This window comes from Oryzias latipes, chromosome 2 (genome assembly GCF_053564925.1).
Source record: "Oryzias latipes strain Hd-rR chromosome 2, Olatipes_Hd-rR_3.1".
Lineage (NCBI taxonomy): Eukaryota > Metazoa > Chordata > Actinopteri > Beloniformes > Adrianichthyidae > Oryzias > Oryzias latipes.
The window spans coordinates 9,913,077-9,920,952 of NC_136238.1; positions in this window are offsets into that span (position 1 = coordinate 9,913,077).

A 7,876-nucleotide genomic window follows, 5' to 3' on the forward strand; every position below is an offset into this window, starting at 1 on the left:
ATCTGCAACAGTAAGAACATGTAACTGCAAGGAGGACCAATTGTGGAACTTTCAACTTTTCTTGTCTTAGCTGCTCAGCTGTTCTTTCACTGCAGGGGCATTACAAAGTATTCAGTAGCATGCAAGGCTGTTTTATCTTACCCTGCCTTCAGTCACTGAGTAATATCAGGTGCCTTAAATAATTTTTAAGTTTTTCTTAAAGACTAATTGATAATGGCGTTTTTAACACGATCTTGTGATATTTAACTGTTTATGGAGGGCATTTATAAAGAAAATTAAGCTCAAAATTGTTTTTTCTGAGAATGTATTTATTCAAATCAGTGTGAATCAGAAGCAGATTGAAAAATGCTGTTGGAAAAAGCTTGTAGCAGTGATAATAAGTAAAAATCGGCAGGTCTGTTCAATGCATCTGCTTGCAGACAAATAGATTCATGTATGTCTTTGTTTTCATCATCTGGTTAAAAAAATCTATGACTCCATAACTTAAATATTGCCCACAATTTTTGTTGCACCAAAACATTTTAGCTTGGTGATGTGAGGGGCTGTAAATTAGATGAGTAATGGGGAGTGGTGGTGGGTTTAATCCATTACAACAGTCCCACCCACAACTCAAAGGTAAATTTCTAATAAACTACTGTGCATGGATGGCTCTACTGAAACTTTGTCAGAGAAAAAAAACGCAATTTTAAAACAAAACGTTTTTTTATTGCAATTTTAAGTCAAAAATTTTTTATACTGCAAAGAGGCGCCTGAAACAATCCAGCACATAACTGCAGGGTGGAAGATGCTGGCAGGGAAAACATACATGGAGCGCTACAATCAAGTGGCTGGATTAATATACAGGAACATGTGTGCAGAATGTGGACTGAAAACCCCAAAGTCAAAATGAGAAACACCCCGAAGGTGGTAGAGAATGAGAGGGCAAAGATCCTGACTTCCAGATCCAGACTGATAGGATGGTAATGGCGAACCAACCAATTCAATTTAATTTTATTTGTATAGCCCAAAATCACAACAACAGTCGTCTCGATGGGCTTCGAAGTAAAACATGAACTCAAAAGGATCATGAATCCAGACATTGTAGTGGTGGATAAAGAACAGAGGAAAGCCGTTGTGGTGGATGTGGCAGTGCCAAGCGATGGGAACATTAGGAAGAAGGAACATGAGAAACTGGAGAAATACCAGGGACTCAGAGAAGAACTGGAGAAAGCCTGGAAAGTGAAGGTGACAGTGGTGCCTGTGGTAATTGGAGCACTCAGGGCAGTAACCCCCAAGCTGGAGGAGTGGCTACAACAGATACCTGGAAAGACCTCAGACCTCTCAGTCAAGAATAGCGCAGTGCTAGGAACAGCTAAGATACTGCAGGACCATCAAGCTCCCAGGCCTCTGGTAGAGGACCCAAGCTTTGTGTGAGAAACCACCCGCGGAGGGTGAGAGGGGCGTTTTGCTTGTTTATATATAGATATACTTATATTGTAATCTATCAAAAATACTTTATGACACAATCTAACAACTTAATAAGGGTCACACTGATTGTTGAGAGATGGCATTGTCTATCATGATCCATCAAAATCACTGTCTTCCATGTTCAGTATGTGGGATACATTAAAAAGTCACTGACAACAAAGTACAAATTCATATTTGATATTTTATGAAGGCTTATAGAAACCCAGTCAAGTATTCTATGGATTTATGATCAAATTCTCATTTAAGGAACTGTCTTTAAGAATGTATCACAGTTTTTCTTTTCTTGGTATGTAGAATATGGAAATATGGAATATGGCAAAGTCTAACCTGGGGCCTGTAAAAGAGGAAGCTAGTTAACCGTAAGAAAAGTCCTGACAAGTCCTCCCAAAGGGTGCTGCTTTTTGGAGGGAAGCTAATGTTAGGCGACAGCTTTTGGATTCATGCAGAGTTCAAAAAAGGTTTCAGAGAAAAGCATCACTAAACATCTGCTTCAGAGAAAAAGAGGAACTCATTACTAGTCATCAGATCTCCATGTGTATGAAAGAGAATTCTGAAGATTTCCAACGATTCTCTGACAAGTGTGATTGGTTGGAGAGCTCCAATATGAAGGAGGGACGTATGATGGAATAGCAGAAACCCAATGATGGTTTTGGAATGTGTAAAGTCCAGTGGGATTGTTTATCAGGTTTTATTCTACTTATTTTCAATGGTAACTGGGAAAAAAAATATGAGAATTCCAGGTGATGGGCAAATTTGGTTATCTTTATTGTTAAGCATTAAACTATTGACTTCTGCAGGGAAAGACAACAAACCCTGGAGTGATTGTAAACAAATTTAGTTTGTTGCTCATGCAATTTTTATGATTGTATAGATACTTTTTTCAGGTTAAGACTGTCAACTGATTCTGACTTAACACACCTATATGCTATGTAAATGAAACTAAACAAGCTTTTCACTTACAAAATTTGAAGAAATCACAGAAAGGTTTTGCTATGTTCACACCGGACGCAATTCATGCAGCAAATTTGTATCCTCCGCCTCTATATTGACCAGATCAAATTTTCTGCTCGACGCTTGTCCAAAAGTGTAATAAACCTGTTGCTCCCACCAAACGTGGGAGGAGCTTCCATTAACAGTTTTTAGCCTTATCGCTACGTAGATGACACAGATGTTGTTAAAAGATCTTTTTTTTTCTTTTTTCTTTGAAGTGCTCTAAAAACGTCTCCATGTCTGGCTTGATGAGATCAGTGAGGTCCACAATCTACTGCAGGAGTTGCATCTGAAGAGAGGCTGCTTTCAGCAGTACTTCCGTCTCTCTGTGACCCAGTTTGACAAATGGCTGCCCCACAATAGTCCGAGGAGGGATAAAAAAAAAATTAAGAATCCATTTAGAGGACTTTTCTTTTGTTACCATCTCCATGGGTAAAAAAAAAAAATCTAAACTTCAGGAGGAGAACAAACAACAACGATAAGCTTCTCCACCATCTTGCTTTTGGACTTCAGCCACTGTTCACATCAGCACATCAGTGCCAAAGCTGAGTCACTGATTGGTTGGTGCAATTTGAAGCTTTGCCAAAGTCTGGAAATATTCCAACGCCATTAGAGAATTATGTCACACTGGATTCTCAAGACGCGGTGCAGGACATCTGATTATGTCTGTACATTGACTTAACATTGAAAGTGGACGCGCCTGCAGCTCAAATAACATTTGGTTTTTGTATCAATACTGTCCAATGAACTGCTAAAGTTATCTTTTAAGAAATAGAGTCATGAAAACAGGCAGAGGACATTAGGCTGGACCATAAAAATGTAAATAATAAGACAGAAATTCCTAATAAAAGCATTTTAGGCAACAACAAAGAGAATCAGCTATAACAGGTTAAGGTGTGACCAATAACCCTTCATTTTTTTGCCATTAATAAGTAATGTGTTCTTCTCTTTTGACTTTTTTTCAGCTTTAATGGAGTTCAACTTCAGTCTTCTGCATTTGGGGCCTCAGAACATTGTGTAACAGTAAACTAAAGGCACGTTGATAATCTTAGCATTCCTTATGGAAATGAATAAATCTGTCAGAGCTAACACCAAACTAAACATATTCTTCAAACAGATGAGATTTGTTATCAAAATCCTATCTGAATATCACTTGAGTTTATCCTATATAAAAAACAAAAAAAATATTTATCTAAACAGTCAGATTTAGAGTGGAGTCAGCTCTTTTTTGCGGGTTTTCTAAGTGGTCATATAAATGCTCAGCATTTTTTTCTTCTTCTTTTGACTCAAATAATCTAGACATGTTTCTGCTTTTAGCTCAGTTAGACAGTTCTTTTATTTTGCCCATTAAGAAATACCTATCTGGAAGTGCAGCTCTGTTTCTCAACAGGGTGGGTATCCTGCTGTGCTTTTCACTAATAAAGTCTTCTTTAAAAACAGACAAATATGTTGGACTCTCAGTTTGAATAATTCAAGCAGCTTTTGGGGAATAAATCAGACTATTTATTTTTGACTGATTAAGTGATCGACCAAATACAAATACATCAAGACAAATTATAAATGAGGCGTAGTTGTGCTCACGGACAGATATGTAATTCTTCTCCTGGTGCAAGAACAAGCTAACCTGAATCAATTTTTTGTCAGTAGGAGGTCTATTTAGGCTTCAGTGTAAAACAACTTCCTGCTAGGGTCACAGAGTAAAAGAAAAACCTGCATACAGAAAGAAAAACATGGTCTGGAAGTGGGATTTTGTCTGAAAATGTACAATATTTTGACTGGCTTTTAGTCTCAAGGCTAAATCGCCATGAATTGACAGTCAAGAAGTAAAACGAGGTTGAAGCAAAGATGGGCAAACAAACGGAGCATAAGCATCAAACAAAAAAGCTCCCTTTTGTTGTTCATATATATATTTATATATATATCTTCATATATTTTAATCTGTTGGGCTCATTGTAATGTAAAAAGTGCCAGGGCAAACTGACCTGGATTCATTACTACAACCTCTGCCAAAAAGGGGACCAAGCAAGGACACAAAACATGGAAGAGTTTATTAAAAGTAGATAAAGGGGTGCAGACACGGTTCAGAGAAATATATCTGTAACTTGCAGTATTGATTCAAGTTTGAGATCCGTGGCTTTCCAATGTTCGTAACACTCATAAGATCCAAGCTGGCAATGCAGAAATTGTGGTTTTTGTGTCCTGTTTTTGAGCCTTGACGTGAGTTCACGAGAAAACAGTGACTGGTTGCTTCACTTGTAGTACACAGCGTTCCAATAATTTATGATTCATAACAAACACGTGGATCCTGTCAGTAGCAGTGAGGCCCTTTTTCCATCTTTCCACTGATGCAGGCAATGTAATTGATACAGCACAAAAAAACAAACATAAAGTGCATTGTGGCAAAGGATGAAATGAAAAACAATCACAGTCTGAGCTGTCTGTAGAAAAACAAACCTGCTTGACGGGAAATAGCCTCAGGCCAGATTTTTGGAGCATGTTAATGGAAAGTGTTATCCTACCAGGATAAAAAAATATTAGAAATGCTTTATTATTGTATTGTTTATCTTCTTAACCGATTTTAAGCATAAATGTGTTTTCCTTGACCCTGTCTAACCTCATCTTAGTCACATATAGAAACCTGGTTGGTAGTAAATTTATCAAACATTCAAACAATTTCCACCTGTCTAAGAGACTATCCAGAAACATCTAGATTTTGCAAATAAAATCTCTGAAAAAAAAAAAAAAGAAGATTTATTTACCCTTTTCTTTTACAACTAACCCTAAGACCCTCAGTCACAACTGCTGTTATGGGTGGATACAGGATGTCTGCGCACACAAGATGGCCAAACCTTTACAAGGCATGCAGGTGGGTAAAGGAAGTAGCAAGGTTGTAGACAAATCTGTGAACCCGCAAAGCAAAAATATTACTGTACATTTTCCTACGGGCATGCTGCGGGCAACAGCAAACACATAGCCAACAACAAGGGTAGATAAGGGGGAAATAGGTAAGACACAGGTGTGTCATAAGGTTTGTTCTCCCCCCCCCCCCTTTTTCCCCCACCCAATTCTGTGCCAGGGGCACGTTAATTATTTATAATTTAGGTATAAATAGTGGCATCCCACGGGCACTTACATCCTTTGCACATGGTCAGTAAGACGTCAAGGTGCATACCTTACTAAAGACTAGAGTCCATCAACATCACCCAATGCATGCAACTTACATTATCCTCACAAATACTTTATAAAGCACTTACCCCATCCATGACAATGGTATGCTCTATTTTCATGACGTCCCTTGAGGGAGTCGAACAAGTATCAAGAGAACAGCTTGCACTCTCCCCTTAAGATGCGATCCCTCATCTCTACAACACTCCACGGGCCTGGACAACCCAAAAACCTGTAGCACCCATAGTGCCATAGTGGTCAACCCCCGGAAAGGGTGCATGACTGAGACTTAACCCAACCGTAGTCGTTCTTTTTCTTAAATTAAGTTATTGTCTTCATAGCTACCCTGATCCATGCAACAAAATAAAGTTATTGGAGACCCGCTGTTTCTGTAGGATAAAACAAAAAATTTAAGAAGTAAAGTGTGTTAAAAAAAACAAGAAAAAAAAGCTTTGATACAAAAAGTATTAAGTCAAATGTTCTTGTTTGAGTGCTGCATTTCTTCCCTACTTGGGAATGACTTGAAATTTCCTTGAGACTCCTGCGGCCACCTTAAGGGACGTCCTTAAAATGGAACGTACCATTTAATGTCTGTGGTAAGTGTACCGTGAGGTATGTTCAAGGACAATGTAAGTTGCACGCACTTATGACTCACAGGTGATGATGTCATACAGTGCCCGCGTTTCCGTACTTAAGCCGTTAGAAAGATGTGCACACTGGCTCTTTGCTGACTGCAGGTAAGTACCTAAGTGTCCTAAGAACCCCTGTGGGATACCCACATAAACATATTTGCTTTATTGACTAAAACGTTGATGTAGATTCTTGGTCATTTGGGTCATGATAAAATGAAAAGTCCTAAAAAAAATCAACTTCATTCAAATTTTCTGCTTTGAAGACGTTTCGCCTCTCATCCGAGTGGCTACTTCAGCACTGTCCAACTGGTGTTGAGCTAGAGATTTTTATCCTCCTCGCTGAAGTTTCTTTCGTTTCATGACCAACAAAGTCCCCTAATAACCGAGTCGTTGACCTCTGTGTCGCTGAGTTTCATCACATGTCCTGAGTTACACCTCTGGCAAACGATACCTATTTTTATGACTATTTGTCCACTCGACTCTGGCTCGTCTCTACTCTGTACCTGACCGTGTACCTTGTCTCTGCTCCTGCTCCTGCTGAACTTTAAATATGTAGATGTAGGGTTAGATAAGTTAATTCTTCTCTAAGAGTTCTGGTAAATTGCCTGTCCTCCCTGGGGGAGGATCCCTCCTTCATGTGGGCACCCCTGAGGTTTCTTCGTTTTTTCCGCAATCCGTTTTTCCTTACCGCGAAGGGAGGTCTAAGGGCAGGGATGCCAGTTTAGCTTAGTAAGTTTGTTAGTTCATTTTAATATTTTCCTATTGAACTCTTTGTATTCATGATCCTTTTGAGTTCATGTTTTACTTCGAAGCCCATCGAGACGACTGTTGTTGTGATTTTGGGCTAAACAAATAAAATTGAATTGAATTGAATTATACTGAGTATGTTTGTGCAGGGATTTCAAAACAGGATTGTAAATGGATGAAAAGTTGTGTCTGTGTCCGCCCCATCTGGAAATTGATTGTATTGGGAATGTGCTCTATAGATGAAGTGAATTGGATTGGAATGGATCTTTTCAATTATGCATTTTTGTATTTTTAGTAAAAAATAAATAAATAAAAATCCCTCCCTTGAAATTCTGTGTAGGCTACATACTTCCAATCGCCCATATTTTGCCTGCAAGCGGCCCGCCTCCTTGTATTAGGGCAGTAGTTACTAAGACAATGTATTTGTGTGTGTGTTTTTATTCTTGCAACAAACCCTTAGAGATTTTCCACAGAGATATTTTGCTTACTTTGTAGAGCATTTAAAACTCTGTTTATTATCTGTATGATAAAATAATTTCTGATTTACAGTCTTTGTTCCACTTTACTCCAATGAGTTTCACTTGGACAATAGGGCTCTGTGACTGTGCACTGCAAACTGAGGCTGAGCAAAATGCATAGAAAACGACATCAACCTCAACTTTTTCTTCAAAGTTGGGAAGTTTCCATTTCACATGTTCACACTTGGCTCAGTGCTTCCGGGAGATAACGTTCTTCCAGCATCTGTCAAATCCATACTATCTGATCGTTTCTCAAAGAAACTTAATTCAATACCGACACATACTCTTTGCTGTAGAATTCTCTTTTTAATGTATAGACGGAGTAATTTGAAGTATAAAAACAGTTCTATTGAAACC